Source organism: Tribolium castaneum, chromosome 5 (genome assembly GCF_031307605.1).
Source record: "Tribolium castaneum strain GA2 chromosome 5, icTriCast1.1, whole genome shotgun sequence".
In the NCBI taxonomy this organism is placed as follows: Eukaryota; Metazoa; Arthropoda; class Insecta; order Coleoptera; family Tenebrionidae; genus Tribolium; species Tribolium castaneum.
Genome location: NC_087398.1, coordinates 12479629 through 12500902, shown reverse-complemented (window position 1 = coordinate 12500902; position 21274 = coordinate 12479629). Strand labels below are relative to the sequence as shown.

The 21274-nt window shown below is 34.8% G+C and overlaps 1 protein-coding gene across 2 annotated transcripts in view; it reads left to right on the top strand.

Annotated features, from left to right (window-relative positions):
- The first annotated feature begins 5516 nt into the window (after positions 1 to 5516).
- The window catches only part of LOC659717 (neuroligin 4), a 147082-nt gene continuing 131324 nt past the window's right edge, over positions 5517 to 21274 (top strand). For both annotated transcript variants that reach the window (XM_965995.4, XM_015980087.2), the window contains exon 1: positions 5517 to 5735. The gene's annotated coding sequence lies outside the window, so the exon portion shown is untranslated. The remainder of the gene's footprint in view (positions 5736 to 21274) is intronic.

The following is a 21274-nucleotide window of genomic DNA, read 5'->3' as shown; positions in this document are numbered from 1 at the left end:
TACAAATTGCACAAAAATGGCTAATCGAAATTTGCAATTTCTCTCATTTTAATAAAACAACAAAAATTTACTTTCAGTACAAATCTAGTCTAATAAGCCAAAGGAAAGACGTTTAAATATAGTTCACTTTGAAGGAAAAGAAGACTCGTTTTATTTTTTCGGTTCTCGGTCTTTGTACGATTTGGGTTAGTGGAGCAAACGCGATTCCGGATATTCAGCGCTCTCTACACACCTCCAGTTCAAGCTGCAGGAAACAAGTTTCTGCAATGCCGGTTTTACATCTCTCCGCCAGATGGCAACTTCAGTATTAGGTCTCAATTCCGGGTTCTAGGTTCCAGCAATCGAGATATCCGGAAAGGTCCGGAATCGTGATAGAAGCGTCCGGAAAATTTCAATTTACTGCTACTTGCTACCGTAAACTATCAGTGTGCAAGTAATATTGGAGGGTTAAGACATTTTAAAAGTATACTGTGTCGTTGAAAATATTTTATTTTGAAATTCAGTGGAAAAAGTAAAACTATTTTAATTTTATCTTATGTAAAGTGATCTGGAAAATCAGTTGGCGTTAGAAATCCCCAATACTTTTTATTATATTTTTTATTTTACATATTTTTGCTTTTAAAAGCAATTTGTGGAAAACTATATATTAGTCGGAAAACAATGACCTTTTTTGAAAGAGATAAACATAAAAGCTTTCCAAAAATAATAAGCTTTACAGTGATATTTCTAATAGTTCTGGAGTTATTGTCCGATAAATGTTCCGGGTACCAAAAATCGATAAAAAACTCCACGAAAGAAACAATTACGGCGAAACTATAAGACTTAGAGCAAAACGGCTTGCTTCGTCAAAAAGAGCAAATTAAAGTTTATAAAACAAAATAGGTTTTAGCAATTTTTTTTCAAAATTTTAAATTTTTTGGAAAAAGTATAGTAATAGGATTTCTTATTTTTTTTCTCATTACGGCAGATATATTAAAAAATGTGAAACTATTTTAATTTTACCTTATGTAAAATGATCCGGAAAATCGATCAAATTCCCAACAATTTTTTGGTTATAAGTTTTTTTATTTTTGTTTTTATTAGCAATTTGCAAGAAAACTATTGGTCGGAGAACAATTATTTGCTTTAAAAAATATATAATTAGGAAAGCTTTCTAAAGAAAATAAGCTTTAAAGACTTATCTCTAATAGTTCCGGAAATATTGTATGATAAATGTTCCGGGTACCGAAAATTGACTAAAAGTTCTATAAAAGGAGCAATTACGGCAAAACTATAAGTTCTACAGCAAAACGGTTTGTTTAATCGTAAAGAGCAGATCAAAATCTATAGCACTGAAAAAGTTTTTGCTTTTTTTTCTCAAAACTTTTCTGAGAAAGAATTAATAATTTTTTAATTTTTTTATTTTTCTAAATACGGCAAAATTATTCGAAAAAGTAGTACTATTTTAATTCTATTTTATGTAAAATGATCCGAGGCATCAAGAACATCGCCAAATTCTTAATATTTTTTTAATTATAATTTTTTTTAATTTTACTTATTTTTTAATTTATGAGCAGTTTGCAAGGAAATTGTTAGTCGGAAAACAATAATCTTTTTAAAAAGATATATAATTAAAAAAGCTTTTTAAAAATAATAAGCATTCTAGCAAATAATTTACATACCTCATATCTCATACTAAACTATCAAAATATGAGAAGATATCATGTAAATGTATATTTCAATTACAAAACAAATTACTCAGTGGCAATAAAATCCTTCATGTACTTCAAAATAAAAAAATACAAAATTAAAATATGTATTTCAAACAGCTATTGCTTCAGCTTCTTTCAACAAAATAATCAAGTGTTATAATAAATAAGTGGTAGTTCATATTACGGAATCCAGACGTTTGGATTATGGACAGTATTTTACACAATTTGAGCTTTCGGATTATCGAAACATTACTATACTGAATATTTTGCTCAGTAATTAAAACTTCAAATTTACTTTTGAAAAAATGCAGTAGAGACAAAGACGCTATTAATATGGTCATTCGTACCACTGCATGTTTATTGTCATTGTACATATTTTGTTTTTAAAATATACCTAAATGTAGCGCCCTCTCCATATCAAGAGCTTCACTAGAAGAATGGTAAAATGTGTAAGTTAAATTTCTGCAAGCTTTCACAATTTTGCTAACTGCCTCCACGAGTGCTTTCATCGTGAACTTCGCCTTCCAGTTGCGAGATGTCGGCCCCGAATTTAGGCTTAATTTAATCGGAAAGTTAATTAAGCGAGGTGTAAGGCGATAAAGCTGATGTGTTTTAGAGTGTAGTTTGATAAACAAGTTAAAGATGAATGTCTGGATTCCGTCCCATTTAGCGGTTAATAAAATTAGAATATCGCAAGCATTAACACGATAAGAAGAAATTTAGTTTGTTTCGAGCTAATCGCCTGCGAAATTACGCTTTGATGTTTCCTTTCGCCATCAAAATTAATTTCGAAATGAAAAATCTTTGTGCACAAACTGCGTCAAGACTTAAGCCTCTCCGATACAAAACACATGAAAAATTTAAACCCCATCGAACCCTTTTTCCGGCTTAGGAAACAATCGAATTGTTTTTTCGCCGAATTACCATTATTTCGGGCAGTTGTGCGGTCCCGCAAAAACGCGATTGTTTCCATGTTATTTATTTCCGACGGAATGTTTAATAAGTTTTTTCCGAATCGAACGAAATGAGCAAAAATCGTCGCTTCAAATATGAAATTCCTCTCCAAATCTCGTAATATTTAATAACGTCGCTTATGATAATATTTACAGAATTCGAGCGCAGTCATTACAGTAACAGTGAGCACACTGCGAAATATTGTGTATTTAATGAAGACGGAACATCATAAAGAGTAAACGAATTAAAGCGATCGTCTGGAGTCTGCAGTACCTAGTCTAGGGCATTTGTGAAAAAGGCGCCAAAAATCTGAGCAATCTCCACGGGTCAAACGGCCCTTCCTCTCGCCCAATTTGCACGGGATCGATCACATACCTGTTATAGGCCGCGGCCGGGGGCGCCCCCGATTCGATCCAATTATAGATAAGGCCCCCATAAAAACAAAACAAGCCATCACAAGGCGCTCCAACAACTCAACTAACCGCGCCGCTTTTACACGATTAAATTGCGCCTCTTGATTGATGGCGATGCAAACATTTTAAATATTTTTTTAATAAAAGGGAGTAATTCGCTCTCGGGGGATTCGGCGAGACAAGGACTGCTTTAAAGGTAATAAGTATAAAAACGAACAGTGCGCAATCCCAGAGCGGGAGCAATTGCCGAGATTGCTCCGAAAAATAAATTGTTAAGCTTATTGAAACAGACGTGCATTTCTGGGCCATGTGGACGCACATCAAATAACAATAATTCGCGTTTTTTACCCTCGTTCTTATTTTCTCCACTCCATTTTTACCTAATTCCGACACGAAATATGAATACTAGGCCTGACGGTTTAATCAACAATAATATGTTAGGGCTGCGGAAGGCCCCTTGTACGTTATTGCGCTTCAAGGGAGACAAGCGGTTCTTGATATATTTTTCCGAGCTTTCCTACTCGGTCCATACTAAAAAAATTTTTCTAAACGTATAGTGTTTAGTGTTACCAAATATCAAACAAAAAGGACCTTTCACATTTTTATTTTCCTAGAATATGTTGTTTCATTTGCTGTTCACGTTGCATCTTAGAAAGCTCACGTTCTTGACGCAAGCCCTTATTTTATAGCGTTTTATATTAAAGCCTGATTTTCCGGTCAGTGAACCTTGTCGGAAGCGATCAGAAAATGCATTTGCCGATATTTTCTGCATGCAGTCATCAATTGTTCTAATTTTCCTTGTGTCGTGGAGAAAATTAAGTGTATAAGCTTTGTAGTTCTCTTGAAGAAGTAAAAGTACGCCGGAATTAAATCCTCTTAAGAGCACAGGAGTCTCGAGAATGAAAGTTGGCGTAATAGGAACTTTTGCCGGTTCAGTTCCTGATTGACTTATGTTTTCTCTTTGGCTTTAATATAATTCCGGTGTTTGATGTCAAAATTATAACATTTGCTCTTGCAGTGTAAATGCAAATGTAAAAGCCTCGGTATGCAGATAAGTAAAACGGTGTCGGTTTTACAAATGTTAGTTTTACCGCAGCGAATTCAGCACGAAAAATAATAGGATTAAAAGATGAACAAAAATTTTAATTAAGAAGTAATAATTATTTTCTTTCTTTGTAAACTTTTATCTTGCAGTAGCAAGCAACTTCTTTAATCTACGAGCATATGCTTGTAATATCCGTTTAAAATTTTATAGCAAAAACATTAAAGTTTGAAATTAACTTAGAAAGTATAGTCGGCCCAAAGTTTTAACAACTGTTATGCCGACTTTACGATAATGCGGTATTAGAATAAAGAATTTATCTCCCCATCACGCGATTTCGATGATATTTTTTTATTAAAACGGTAACGGCGCCCCGCAAATCTCTTTATGTCTCAAGTTATTTAAATCCGAATCTGACACGCCGAAACATTTTATTCGCCCTAATAAAACGTTGTAAACTGGCAATAAAAAAACTGTATGAACCGCTGAATTTCCTTAACACAAGAACCGTTTGTGCGCGCAACTCGATATTCACATGGAAATTATTACGCCAAACAGAATCAAAAATTCAATTTCACTTCTTTATAAACATATAGCTTTCCGAGCGGAACTGCAAGTCGTGTACTCGGACATTATTATTCATAATGAAAGACGTGACACGGTCACGAACATTTCAACTATCCTGAGGCAATCCGGCGACATGAAGTTCCTTGTTGGACAAATTTAAACTCCTTCGGACATGACTCACATAAGCTATGGACGATGTACGAGAGCAATAAGACCGTTAGAGGATATGCTAATGCCAACTTAGAGACACACAACTGTACACACAAGTCTTAATTCGAGAGCAAGTGCCATAAATAATGCAGTAAAACACGAAATTAATTCACAAAATGTACGGAATCAACCTACAAAGTTGAGTAAAATTCAGTAAATATTTTCCGTTTACGAATTAACTGCCAATTTGCCTAATCTCGTAAAAACGGCGGATGCGCGTTGGCAAACCAAATATCCGCCAAGTTTCTTTGAAATCCATTTGTCCTTTTGTTTGGCAACAGAAGCAGTCAGCGAACACATCCTATAAAACAAGCATCAACTTGAAAAGTGTAAATTTTCCAAGGAAAGCCGTAGCAGCTCTTTGATGGCCCGCCAACATCCAAATAAAACTTTCCCGAGAAACTCGGCGAGTTTTCGGAAAAAATCAAAGGCCCCGCTCGGCTTTATCCATCGTCTCCAGCCGTCGATAAACGTTGGATTGCATCCAAAACCGTGATATAATAATAGAGAAGCCACTAGCCTGTGCACACTCTCCCAAGAAGCAAATTTGCAACACCCATCTCCAAATCTTACAAGTCCTGCGCGAACAGTAACGATTTTTGCTTTCCGGGTGGCGCCCCTGGCGGCCGGCGTCGCAACCAAGCAGTGTCCCTCCGGCGTCGGGCGTCGATCCGGGGCAGTCGTCGGTTACACGCGCGTTGGAGTCCGCGATTCGACCCGGAAAACTCCGGCGTGACTGAACACGTTTCGATTTTTCCGCTCGATTTCCACAGGAGAAAATCCCATTTTCGGGTGCCGGATGGGTGCAGTGATGGGTGAGTGGGTGGCGAGTGAAGTGTGCAAGTGATAGGGGGCAAGGTGGGTAATAAACCAATCTTTATTTAAGAGGGAAAACAAACATCGATCTGGGATGATCACCACGTTACAAGAAAACGGATAAAAGTGTTACGACTGACAATAAATGAATGCCAATAGAAAAATCATAAATTTTATTAATAATACACGAATAAACTTACAGTAAAGTTTCACGATAAACAACGACGTTTCTTCGGAATGGAACTGTTTCAAGACGGGTTTTTCGACCGGGGAATATGTTCCAACAATTTAGTTTTTTCAGAAGAAGCAGTATTAAGAAAGTTACGCCGTAAATAAATTTATTGGACGTAAAAATGTTTAAAGAAGCTTAAAAAATGATAAATTCATAATTTTTACTACACTGAACGTTTCAGGAGATGTCTCAATTGAGGCAAAACAAAATAGAATGTTTCACATAAATTATGATTTAATAATTTGTGTCATACCATTGTGGCAAAGCTTAAACATTTATTTACAAATTTTCAGCGTTTCAATGCAAATATAAATATTATGAACCAGAGCAAATATTTGCTTTTTATTTAGATCCTGATTTTTTTAAAAAAGTAACCACATCAAACAAAAATAAAGCGCGTTATTTTTATACAATGTTCATAGTTTTATGTTCAGTTTTGAAAAAGCCATGTCAATCAATAAAATGCTTGTCATTCAAACTGAGCTACAAGTTTTAATGAGGCTGAAGACAAACGCAACACAAAAAGTAAAACATCGGGTACGATTTTACTAAATGTTGCAAATGTGGGTAAAGTGTAAGAAACAAGATTGTAGAAAAGCAAATTTGCTTCAAAAAAAATCTGTATCTTTAATAGCCAAAGAAAAGTGTTTGTGTCTTTGAGAAGCACTTTAAGCATTAACTATTGAGTATAGAGATATTATGAGGACAGAACAAAATTTAATTCTCTACAGCTTTGCACCTTAAATAATAACCAATTTTTTTAATTATTGTTTTTGATAAAAATTTTGCGATGATTGTATTTATTACTATTAATTAAAAAATCTGTTCTGTGTGTTTCTAGTTTCATTCCACTAAAAAACATAACTTTTTCTTTTCATTACTTTTAAATGCAGACGGCCATTCACACAAATTTATTTAAATTAAACATTGAGCTATTTACATTGCTTAGGTTGAGTTGTATAAAAAATAATCGTCTTTAATTTGGCTTATACACATTAAGGACCGGTTTATAGAAAGCTTTGTTAAAATTTAATTCGTTATTAAAAGTTAACAACGCGAATGGACCAATCACATTTGTTCAATTTGGTCACTTGATCAGTTAATCACGCATTTAATTGCGAATTAAATTAATGACGCTTCTGTAAACCGGTCGTAATTGTTACATTGTTGTTAGGGGTTTAAATCAGGATTAAAGATGATTCATTTTTTTATTTCATCGTAAACGGTAAAACGACATTTAATTTACTGATTACTTCATGATAAATGAAATTTTATCATGTAGAAAAATATTGTTGATTTTCTGTTTTTGATGTTTTTTATTGTTGAATTTTTTGACGTTTTTAATTTTACTGTCAATCAAAATAGCTCGATAATTTAATCGAGACAATAGAGGATGGAATAAAATTTTGTTTTGCTCTCGATAATAAAATTCACCATTATCTTCTCAAGCATTTTGAAGATAAGATCAAATATATATTTATTATCGTCTTGTACGGACGGTCTACGAAAGAGTGTAGGTTTTCAGGTGGTTCTGGAATTTGAATTTCCCGCATTTATTTATTCTATTTCTATGAAATTTCTAAAAAGCATCAATTTTTATCTACTCAGACAACCAAATTTTTCATATACTAACATTGTCCGCTTTTTTCTGGAAAGAAGCGATACCTACTACGATCCTACATTCATTATAAACAGATTGTACAATGTGTTTTTAAATGATTCACATCTAGTTAACTTTAAAATTAGTTTATATGAAAAAAAAATTGTGCCGCTCTGCTCAATTGAATTCTCTGTCAATTGTGAAATTCACAAATGGTCGATTAATTCTATAAAGCGGCATTTCTGATTTTACATGAGAAATTTACAGACGACTAGATGAGAATCATTTAAAGACACATTGTATAATAAATAACTAATACAATTTGACCTCACTATTTTTCTTTAAACGTTTTACTACAATTATTTACTTGAATTAGTAATCACATTATTTCCGTTTGTTTTGTCCTGGAATTAAAATTCAGCACTACTCATATCGAGGCTGAATTTGGAGGCGAAATCCTAATTAAAACATTCAAAGCCCTATGTAAATGAAATACACGAAAAACATTTTAAATTTCATGTTTTATTTATTGTGATTTATTATTAAAGCACCTACTTGTCCCTGAACTAATTGGAGTTTTCCATCGTCTGTGAAAATTTTGTTTTTCTTGTCACACTAGACTTGGTGTGAATAAAGCCTGATTTACACTCGACCGGTCAAAGCGTCCTTAATAGTGTTCAGAGGAGGCAAGCAGTACGTGCCACTTTCCGTTCCTTATTGATAACGTGTAAAATCGTCGGTGCCACCGGGAGCAAAGCTCTTTTTCATTCGAACACGAATTTAATACGTACACGGAAGCTCGCGAGCTTTTACAAGCCGTATTATTCCACCGGAGACAATTCGTGAAATCTTAATTGCTTCCGAGAGAAAAAATCCGGTTTGTTGTCGCTGGATTATTTTTGATAAATTAGCTTCCGATTCCTCGGGGCGAAATAAATATGATTGTCGTATAAATCGTAAATAAAACGTTGAAGTTTCGTCGACGTTTGACTTTTTTATTATTTAAGCATTCTTAATAATAAAAAAGGGAACGTCAAGCGGCTTTATTTATGGTCAGTTGAGCTTTGTTTACGTTTTTTCGATGGCTTGGCAAAGCTTGGGTCCCCGGAGTTTGTGTCAAATTTTTCAATTGTCGGCGCGAATAATTATCAAGTCTCGTCGAGCGATTTTCTTTTATTCGAAGCGATTCGAGGGCGACAAAATGTCAGATGTTCGATGAAGAAGAAAATTAGCTTTCCGACGATACCAAATTCCATTGAATCCGTATCGTGCACCGGAAAAGAATTTCTTCCCAACATAATGTATGTTTTTCGCACAAGGCGTTCAAATTTTAATCGGGGAAGCGCGTTAATCAAGGAGTTGTGATTTGCTCACAATTTTTTCTCAAAGAGTAAATATTTTAGCAGGGAGAAGTCGCACGTAAAAGCTACATTCGCTACGACTTACCACTCAAAACCGGATGATATTGGATGGATTATTTATGAAGCGGCGGCTGGTAAACATTACTAATTTAGTAAGCGACTCCCGGAGGATCTCGAGCGATTCTTCGCGAGGTATTTGTGTGTTTAATCAGTTAGGGGTTGATTAACTCGAATTTGACACACTTGCGACAAAAAACGGCTCATTCCTAATCGAATTTTTGCTTGTTTGTGTGTGAGAAGACTCGTTGCTCCAGACAATATCAGTGATTAATTCGGTTAGAGCGTGCCGAAGTAATCTCGTCATCAAAACGTCAAAAACAATGATGCTATTAATATAGGAAAATTCGTACCTCAAACCGGTGGTTATTAATGATTTTCGGTCGATTCGTGCCTCCCAACTTCCAAGTGTTTCTCTAATTAAATGTCTTTCATCGTAATATACTCGGTGAATTTATTAAATGCGGATTAGTTTGTTGCTTTTGCTGTTACCTTGTTACTACCATTAAATAAAGCTAAGCTTGCGTGCGGATTATTTCGTTCGTCTAGTTTCTCCTAGGGAGTTAAATGGGGCGATAAATTGATTATTACATACATTATTAATCCTGGAAACATTTTTGCCGATACCTTATCCCGAATTCTTTGTCTTTGCAGATAACAAGTTTTGCCTCCGAGGAGCCCAACTTTTAATTTTCTTTCGCAAACTAGTTAGCGAGTACAGATTTTTATTTTAACTGATTTATGGGGTGAGAAAACACGGGACGATAATATCCGCCCATTTAAATTACTTTTATCAACCGAGAGGAAGAACAATAGTGGCGCCTCGGCGACTTCTTTTAAATTTCTATTTAGTTTCAATTCTCCGAGGAGGGAACAGACGGTGCATTATTACTTACCACCGGAGGGAATTTTATTTATTTCAGACCAGATTTGCGCCAAAAGAAGCTCACACACGAGCTACGCCGTTATTTCATTACAAGAATTGACAATTTTCCCGGCGCATCCACCATTTTGCGTCCGCCTTTGCCCTTTGCCAGTAAATTAAAAGCGCGTAATTTTATTGTTTTCGAGTGGTTTAAACTCAGCTGCGCAAATCCATTTGATCCAACTGTTGGCCGTAGTCAGCAGTTGTGTACAATTAATAATAATTATAATAATTATGCAAATAATAAATTAGGAGCAGCGCTCGCACAACTTGTTAATTACGTAAACAGATTATAATCGATGGATGCAGGACGCTGACTGCATCCCAATCCGGCAAAAGTGCGATTGTTTCGAGCCAATTTCCTAATTTTCCCATTACCTGTGTTAGCATCTATTAAATCTGGATGTAAACACGCAAAGATCGTCGATATTACACGACATAATCGCATCATCGCCTCTCGACCTATTCCCCGAGAATGTGTGCTTGAAGAAAGCTGCAATTTTACGTTTCTTATTGCGTTTTAATTTACATAGCGGATTTCGATGACCCTTCGTATTTTTCATCTCGGTGTGTTTTATTATTCGCTGGCGCGATGTATACAATGCAATAAAATTGAAATATTTCACAGCGAGTAATTCGTTTCCGTTTTATTGTGTGCGTGAGGCTCGCTTATTTCCATAAATTATCTCGAAGAAACAAATACGGTCATTGTGGGATCTTTACGAGAGTCCGGCGAAATCATCGCCGAGCGAGAAACATGAATGTTAAAATTCAGGGAAATGGCTGATTGATGGCGCGGTTTGGCCCCGTTTTAATTAATAATTCATAAAATGTAGGCAACAATGCGAAATAAAATAAACGCGCGCTCCACGTCCAATTCTGATCAAGCTTTATGGCCGACCGGTGAGCTCGAGGCTTTTTCCTCGTCGGACACAATGGGCCGACATGTCGTGAACATTTTATCGCTGCGGTAGGCATTTATCGGAGTCGTTTAAATGTATTTAACTCGGATGGAATTTTTCGATTTTTCAATTTAGGCCCAAAGTGACCACTAGAGAGACGGAACACGCGCCCGCAATTCCTCGAATTAATACACAAAAGCGGAATTTTAAACGCGCACGATACAATAGTCGTTGGATTTTACTCATCCAGACAAAATTTGGAAAACTGAAAAAATAAATGTTTTTATTTAAATGCCAGATATACTGATATATTTGAAGACAAACAATTTCTAGTAAGCACACTAACGCAAAAATAAAGAAAGTAACGTTAATTAAGCTGGTAAAACGTCTTACCATGAAACATTTTTGTGTGAGTCTAATTTAATTTAATTTATAATTTTACACTTATCATCCAAAATACAGGTACTGATCTAGAAATACTGTGTCTCTTGGCAATTCTGAATTTAAATTTTAAAGGATACGAGTGGATTACGCTTTCAGTTAACAAAGATTTAAAAATTTTGTGGGGTTGTCAAATAATTGCCAAGACAAATCGAATCTGGTTGCACTGTTGCAAATTACGTATTTTCAAATTTTTTACCAACATATTAAGTTTTTCTGGATCAGTCTGTACTATTTTAAACAACTTGCTTTTCTCACAGTTATTAAATATTTGAAAACACGTTACTTTTTAAATAAAACTTTAAATGTGGTATTGCATATTATTTCTTTAAAAGTCGATATTATATTAAAACACTTATTTTTAACTGCTTTTTTCTGATTTTTTAAAATGTTTTATATTAGTTTTTATATTTTATTTTTTGACAGTCAAAATTTTCGGTTTTTCTCCTGTGTAAGGAAGTTTTGAAAACTGTTTGGTAATTCTGAATACAAAACGTCAGATTATTTTTAACAGATTTAAAGCAATTTTAAGTCTTGCTGAGTCTAATTTGAAGAATAAAATGATGTATTCAGCTTGTTTTCGTGTAAATCGGTTTATTTATTTCACCTCGTGGATGATAAACCACTCGTTTTCACTCGTGGTTTAATACTCGACTTGTGAAATAAAGCGTCTGATTTACACCGAAACTCGTTAAATAAATAACTATTATAATGATTGTCAAAAATATGTAGATGCAAGAGTAAGTATTACTATAGTAATTATACAGGCTGATTTTTTATAGGGCCTACATTACAAACTAAAAAAATTCTAATATAGCTAGAGCTTTAAGATTTTTATACTATCTAAATCTACAATTTTGAGTTCAATTGAATTATTTTCATTGTGGCTGAATTTTCGAAACTACGAGAAAGTGGGACCAACTTTAAAATTTTAAACAGTTATCACTTATTTTTATTGCATTTTTTAATTTGTCTCTTGAAACTGATTAAAATGTTTTTTAGTTATTAGTACACATCTGTCATAGTTTTAGAGGTATGTCAATTTTTTTATACAAATTTTCATTTGCAGGAGTTTATATCACAGCTTGTAAAGCTTTTACAATAAATGATTCTTTTTGTATTTGATAGCCAAAGGTTGGAAGGGTCTTTCTAAATTTTTAGGATCGTCATCTGTCAAATTGCAAGGCTTCTATAATTAAAAAAAAATAACGATTAAAAATGAAATTATAAAACAGTTTTTCAAATGGAATGATTCTTCCAATGTCAATTAATAAACATCAATTTTTATGGAGGTTTTCATTAACATTTTCTATAACTATCTCCTAATAGCAAAAAACTTAATTTTAGCTTATTATTTTTATTTTTAATTAAGGAAACTTTCGAAAAATACGATAAAATTGTGCTATTAATTACAAGAAATGTTCGATTTGTTCACCATTTTCATTCAAGAAGTTAAAAATTCGATGTTACAGTGACTGAGTTACTTTACATAATTGACAAAGTTAAATAAGCCGTATATTAAAGATTATTGTTTTACTGCTTATTTGATAAACTAGCTACAAATTAAAAAAAATGTAGTTTGACAATCGCTGATCATTTTGCAAGTTCTACTTAATTCACTATTAAAATTGCTAAGTAAAATCTGTTTTTTTGTGATTTTTTTTAAAAACTGTAATAAAAGTCATCGTAGATGTCGATGTTCTTTCTATGGCCGTTAAGAAAATAGGGTCATTTAATTTAAAAAAACTGAGTTATAGCAGTTTTTTGATAGCAATTTTTAAAAAATCATACAAGCTATGGATTTTGACTGTTAACCTTCAGTTATCGAACACAAAAAAAATCACTTGTCGCAAAGAATTCAAAGGCTGTGATATCTTAGATAAACCCTTGCAAATAAAAATTTTAACAAAAAAATTGACATATGTCAAAAGTTTTTAATGTAGGCCCTAAAAGAATCATCCTGTATATTTTGCGATTTGTATACAATTAATTAGTTACGTTTATTTTATATTTCGTTTTACGACATTAATATAAGGTCCAAGAGATTAACTTAACGTTAGTTAGCCCCATAAAAACCAAATTCAGTTTTTTTTGAATTGTTAATTATACGTTTAAAACAAACGTTAGTAAATACAAATATTAGTAACAATAATAACGTTAAAGATCTTTCACGTTTTTTACGTGAATACAACTTTAAATTAAGACGTACTTTAGGCGTTAGAAAATGGTAAAAAGAATAAAGATGTTTTTTAATCCCCGTAGGTAAACAACCTTAAAACTAAATAACAACGTTACAAATTTCAACGTATAAGGCTATATTAACCATTATAACGTTAAAAAACGTCTGTGTGCCTACTGGGTCATAAAAGGAAACTCAGTGGCTAGCGATTGTTTTGGATAAAATATTTTGCCGCATTTATTGGCTTATTTATAATATTTCGTATTTGCTGTTAAACAAATTAAGTTTATTGTGTGGCGCCGGAATTCTAATTTGCTATCCTCCGGGTCTTACGTAAACACGTCTAAATTAAATCCGCAAATTTATTTAATACAGTAAAACATCCACCGTGGCTCCGGGGCTGGGTCAAGCCGTGTCATAAATCCTTCGATTTGAAAATTTCACACTTTAATGATTATCCAATGAGACCCCGCCCCGATGAGGCAATCAAGTCATGAATTTTGCAACCGGCATAAATCTGCATTTCTGTAAAGCGTCCCGTTTACCGTCTCGGGTGCAAGGCAAACGTTATTAGCGAATGCAAAGTACAAAGATACGGTTCGCTTTCCAACATAACGATCATCTAACATGACTTATATTAGTTGAAAGCGTACAAAACCTTCGTATTATTACTTTCTGCGAGACCACATTGCCTCACTTTATTACGCGCGATATTTCCACATTGTCGCTGCCTCAATTTGGGTCACTACAGACACAAAAATATCAGATAAAGAATCGTGTATCGAAATCCCGCGGGAGTGGAGTAATTACGAGACAAAATGAGAAAATATCAAGAGTTGTTGACACTTAGAGGCAACATGACGAGGAATGCTCTGTGTTTGTTAGTAAAAAGAATTTCGTGCTCTAGTAATTAATTAAATTCGGATCCGGGAAAATTTAATCCCCGACTTTTTTAATAATAAACTTATAAAGACGAGTTGTCTGCGAAACAAAAAATGAAAAATAGCTTGTTGCAGACTCCCAAATTAATTTCCTGTTTAAGTCCAATCATCTGGAGTTTAATATATCTCATTTCGTTTGTGTTTTTCTAGTCCGGATTTTCATTTGTGTCGAAAAAGGAATTCAATTTTGTAAAATATGAGATTGGGGGCTAATTTGTGATGGTGGCACCCCCGCAATGTGCCAATGCCCCGTCAAGGAAGACACTCACAATAAAGCAACTTTTAGTGCTCTTTCATGAATCCGTCCGTCATTTTACGACGCAATACATTAAAAATGTCAACCCTTTCGTTTGAAAAGAGCGCATTTTGAATGTCAAAGATCTTGCGTTGATCCCCGCGGAGGAGGAAAAACGTCATCAAAATTACATTAACTCGTACTCGTCATGATAAATGACGCAAAAAATTGATTCGGTTCTAATTGCATCACAGGAAATCAATCGGCGGTTTTTAAACGAATCGAAATTTGCGAGTCTATTATTAAAACGCGAACTAACGAAATTGATTTAGCAGTGTAATGAAATTATAATGATGGATCGGCACTCCTCTTTGAGCGATATTGATCGGCGGCGAGAAAAGAAGACTCGAAGGGTGATTATGGGACTCCCAATTACCTAGATGTGTACACAGGAGTGTGCAGACTCCCATGTAAATAAGTGGCGAATTTGGGGTTGATTGGAAATTCGATTTGTGTACTTTAAGTGGCGATGGTCGACGGAATGGAAACGTCTTGGCCCTGGAGACGACCCGGAACGACAAAAACGACATTCTGAGACCGAAACCGGGGCGAATTTAACCAAAAGCTCGAAAATGAACGCAGACCTTGGCCGAGCCGACAAATATTTCAATACTCGAGGCGGAAATTGGGCAGCGTCTAATCCACTTTATAAAAATTCGCCTTTTTAATGTTTTCACTAAATATACTCAGTGTCATAAAAATTGCACACCAAGAACGAATAGGAATTTTTTGATGAAACTTGGCACAAATGTTAGACTATTAGCAGGTATTAAATGATTAAAATTTGAACGTTTTTAATCAAGTGGTAAAGGAGTTTTTAACACTTCAACTTTTTTACCAGCAAGTGTTGTTCTTCCAATTTTTTACGTTTTTGACAATTTTTGAAAATTAGTTATAAGTATTGTGAAAACGAAAATATGCCTAGAGTATGACAAAAAAGAAATTACCAACAATTAAACACACTTTAAAGAAGCTCAATTTTTGGGAAACGAATCTCTACTAGCACAGTTTTACCGAGTTATCTTTCGGTTATATAACGTTATATAACCGCAATACACAAATCTAACCATTGGTTATGTTAGACTCAGTTTATATAACGGTTTTCTAACCATGGTTATGTTTAGCGTCTATAACCATGATTAATTGATTATATTACGAATAGATAACTGTTATGTTTCTTAAGCATATGGCCCAAGCTAGATTTAGGTTTTATATCAGTGTTCTAACCATGGTTGTGTCTAGCGTATACAGCAAAGGTTATGTGACGGTTATATAACTGCTATGTATGTAATGCAATATAGCGTATGCTAGATTCAGTTTATATATCGGTGATCTAAGCATGGTTATGTTACAGTTATGTTTAATATTCGCCGGCATTTTATAATAATAATTACAAAACAAAATAAGTGATCTAAGAAATTTTTGGTTATATGATAGAAAATTATCTAGTTTGTTGGTCGTAAAATGCATTCAATAATGATTTTTGCTTCTTCTTTACTTCTACGTGTTGCAACCACGTGAATCGTCATCTATATTTATTGTTTATTATGTAAGTAGAGTACAATTTGAATTTATATTTAATTGAAAGCTGAAAAAAGTTTGCCTAAATGTATTTTTGTCTTGACCACAAAAAAATTAATCTGTCAAAACCAAAGCAAATTATTCTAAGAAATGAATGTTTTCTCACTTTTTACCTGCCGACCCTTTAATCCTACAATGGGTTCGGAGAATTTGTCCAAAGCTGAGAAATCAATGAAGAAAACAGTAAACAATACGTTTTTGAAAATAGTAATACTTTAGTTCCTGATAACTGTAATTTGTTAACAGTTTGACAAACTCTTGTTCTTTGGAGGAAAAAGATAACACTGACTATGGTAGAAGTTTTGCCGTAAGATGCCATTTCATCTTTCCTATTACTCCTACAGCATCTTCGGTCTTAACATAAGTAGTTCTATGTTGGTTCTGGCCATCGAACATTTCTTTGCAGAAGTCGTCCCTAAAAATTATTTTCGAATTTTTCAGTAAGGAATCAACAAAACACTGAACAATTTTTATTGTGCACTAGTGATGCTGTGCATTCCAAAGAGGCTGGATAGAAGCACCAATTTATTTATCCTAAATATTTAAAATTTTTATTTGTATTAAAATTTACTATGAGTTCTTTTAAATAAACTTTAGGCAAAATTTATATAAGGGCAATATAATGGTTAGATCACTAAGCATAAACGAAATATAAGCGAAATGTAAAGGAAATTATATAATCCAAATATAACCACGCCTAATAAAGGTTAGATAAAGAAACATATCCGCAATATAACCAAGATATAAGAAGAGTTATATAACCGCAACATAACCGCGCGTAGATAACGGTTAAATAAAGTGGTTAACTAACAGTTAGCTTATAAAAGCGTCACATTTGGGAATTGGCGGTTATATTGGAAGGTTTTATCTCGGTTATGCAAGTGTGCTACAAAGGATAGGTCTTTTTCATTTAGAGAAATTGCTATTTGTTTGAATAGAAATCCAAGTGCCATTATGCGATGTTATCAGTCATTGATTAGAGAAGGTTCAGGACAAAGCAGAAGAGGAAGCAGACTTAAAAATACAAATAAAGTTCAAAATAGTCATGGTTGAGTTCGAAGGTCGTCGTACTTCACTTCTGACTGTTTATCATCGAATTAGATCATTTGGACTGCTTTTTGTTGGATTGCCTAGGTATAGAAGGAATGAGCAAAAACACAGCTTAAACCTGAAACACCAAAACTTTTATTTGGAAAGACAACGTGTTTCAGCCACAAAGTGGTCATCCTCAGGTGAGAATATACGCTGTATACATTGACCACATTGCGTTGTGTTTTGAAATAAAGGTTTGATGGGTCAGGCTTTGATATGCGTTTTTGTCCATTCTTCCCATTCCAAGTAAATCCAACAGGAAACAGTCCAAATGATCAATTTTGATGGTAAATAGTCTGACGTGATAAAAGACGACCCTTAAACCCACCCATTGGGCAAAAGTTTGTCTTGCAATTAAATTAACGCCATACTCAGAAGACGACCATTTTGGACTTTATTTGTTTTTTTTAGATATGCTTTCTCTTTCGCGCTATCCTGAGCCTTCTCCAGTCTACAACTAATAACATTGTTTAATGATACATGGATTTCTGTTCAAACGACTAGAAATTTTTTTAATTGAAAAACGCCCATTTATAGTCTAAAAATCATTACTTTTTCAAAACTGCTTAAGTTGTTAATAATTTTGGTTTTGTCGTCTCCAGGCCTAATTGCGCTTTGAGAACACTCAAACCTAAACGAATTAAAAAAAAAACAGATAAAAAGATAGTCAGAAAAGCAAAAAATTGAAATAAGTTTCGTTGGAAGTTTCGTCAAAAAATTCAAATGCCTTATTGGTGTTGCAATTTTTATGACATTGAGATAAGTACAATTTTTCGATCATTTTTCAAATTGGCCTAAACAGTCTCAAGCTGTCCCCGAGTGATTCGCAAAACTCGATTTTCCCCTTTGTGTAAAACTGTTGATTTGAGTGTTTTAAACTTTGTTCGTGAATTTCGTATTTAGGGAAATAGTCTTGATTATCCGCATTCTAATGCATCGATCCCGGAGCACTCCGGTCCTGAAATAACCTAAACGCAATCCATTAAAAAGCGCCATTCATTCGTCGCGGCTTTAAAAGCCCGTCGATTCCCATGAATTCGAGTAATTGTTATAGTAGCGGAGAGAAAAAGAGAGTATCCGTGATGAATGGCGTCCGCAAAGTTTCTACATATCGGGGTCAGATAAAGAAGCGGCATGAATGTTAAAAACCGGTCTCTCACCATCATTGTGAAAAAGCCTGATTGATGGTGTGCTCGGTGGTATTTTTGTTTTTCAATTTGGTTTCAACTGCTTACGCAAAATGTGTGTTTTACTATCATTTAATAACGTTTTAGCGAAAAAGAGCCGATAAATCCACGTTGTTTCGGAGGTATAAAACTTTAATTTCTCGCCGGCTCGACTATTACCCGGACATAAATTGCTTAGTCGGACTTGGTATCAAAGTTTCGAAATTCATTTCAGTTACTATCATTTGGCACGGCAAAATATCGTGATAAATATCTATTAGAATTATGTATCAGATTGCTCTGTTCCCACATTTTCTTATTAGACCTGCGACCCTACCGTTTTAGTCTCATGCATTTTTCATATTTCTTAGCGAGAAAATATCGCAGCATAAAGTTATCCCGCCGGCAAAAAGAAGTACGAATTTTTTCGGGCTGCCTTTGAACTGCAGATTGGTTTTCTTTTTGCGGTCCGCTCTGATCCGTATTGTGCCGTTTGGTGGCCATTAGAACAACGCCCTGTTCCACCGAGAGAAAATCGACCAGCCCTCAGCATGCAAAACCAACTCGCAAAATTTGTCGTTTAACACTAAAGACTGAACGAATCCTTCGACGTAAAAACATATTTCCACGCCGTGAAGAATCGTCTGCGGTAACTAAAAACTCGAGAGCGAATATCAAGTCAATCGAACGTCCCGGAAAACACCGGAATCGAATAGTTTGGAAGTTTTCGCATAACGACATTCGTTCCGCGCTATTCACCCCATGTTCCATCCTCTTCGTTCATCCGGGCTTGGCGGCATTCCTGGATGCAACATACGCTCGTAGGCGCAAAAACAACTTGTAACCGGACCATTTGGCTCGCCTCACGCCCATAAATTCGCACCGGTGCATAAGACTATCTAGCCATTGATGGATGAAACGAATCCTTGGAAAAAAATATTGTCGGTAATGGCCGCCACAAATGTAACGAGGAAAAAATGTTAGGGAACGCGTTGAAGCAGGAGGACAAGCAGCGAGAGGTCTTAAGATTGATGCCGACGACCATCCGAAGAATATCTCACTCACCTAGCACGTGACGCGCATTCGCCGAGTTTCGACGCGACATTTAACATATTTTTCTCAGTTTCAGCGCCAAAAATCGGGAAAAGTCGCTTGCCAGCGCATTAGCATAGCGAATTAATTTTAATTGTCGATTCTGCAATTCTGGTCCAATTTATTCCGTTTTATGTAAATATTGGACGTATATTTTCCATGCATCGGATGAAATAGTTTAATCAGATCGCTATAGACGTTTTTAAACGACCACTTCATTAAAATTTCAGCTGCAATCTACATTCGCGAACACTCATTACCGCCCAACAGCAAATTTTGGTCCAACTTTCACAATAATACGCCGTTAGTAGATATGCTGTGCTGGTTCAAATTCACTTCGTCTGCGCATGCGCCATTTCAGAGATTCCCCCGACGCAAAATATGGGAATCCTCTGATGTTGTAGCTATTTTTAGATCATGATGTCATGGCTATTTTTGGATCATGACGTCAGGATAAGAACTGCGCATGCGTCACTTTGGGGAATCCCACATTGAAAATTATGTGAATCCCCTGATGTTGTAGCTATTTTTAGATCATGATGTCATGGCTATTTTTGGATCATGACGTCAGGATAAGAACTGCGCATGCGACACTTTGGGGAATCCCACATTGAAAATTATGTGAATCCCCTGATGTTGTAGCTATTTTTAGATCATGATGTCATGGCTATTTTTGGATCATGACGTCAGGATAAGAACTGCGCATGCGACACTTTGGGGAATCCCACATTAAAAATTATGTGAATCTCCTGATGTTGTAGTTATTTTTAGATCATGATGTCATGGCAATTTTTGGATCATGACGTCAGGATAAGAATCTCCAGAGAAATCTCACATTGAAAATTATGGGAATCCCTGCGGTCATTGTTATATTTAGATATTTATGCCAGGGTGGGATATGGTTGCTTTAGGGTTTTGTAGTGTATTCAAATTAATAAAAATGCATTTATTTTATACAGACATATTTATTAATTATTATAACAGTTACACTTAAACAAACGTATGTACATATATACTTATTATTTATATTTTTGTCCTAACATCTTCATATAACTTTTTACTTCACAATGCATGCAGTTTCGTCCTTGAATCTCGGTTTCACCTTTGCATTTGGGGCATACAAATTTGGTTGGAACGGACATAGTGTTGCGGAAGTTAAATGCTGTTTCTTCCTGGATTGTGACTCATTAAGGTAAGCCCTAACGCTTCGTGGGAATCCCCAATGTTGATGCTATTTTTAGATGATGATGTCATGGTTTGAATTTGTATGCGCATGCGTCACTTTGGGGAATCCCACATTGAAAATTATATGAATCCCCGATGTCAGTGCAATTTTTGTATCATGATGTCATACTTATTTTTGGATTATGACGTCAGTATGGGAATCCCCTTTTGGTATTACCATGATCTCATGGTTGCTTTTAGATTATGATGTCACACTTATTTCCAGATCGATGAGTCAATGTTTATATTATATTATGTATAATATTACAATTCTTGGCCTACGACATGATTAATATAAATTAAGCCTTTTTGGTTTCCTTAATTTGGTCCATTTAATGAAGAAAATATAAGAGAATGTATCAGGATCATATAAGTTGCAACAGCGTGGAGTATCCAGCAGCAGGCATGTGATAAAGGTGTAAGCGGTTATGGCGTGGGCGGCGGTGACGAGTGTCTTTCATGTTTATAGTTTTAATTGAAACCCAATCACATT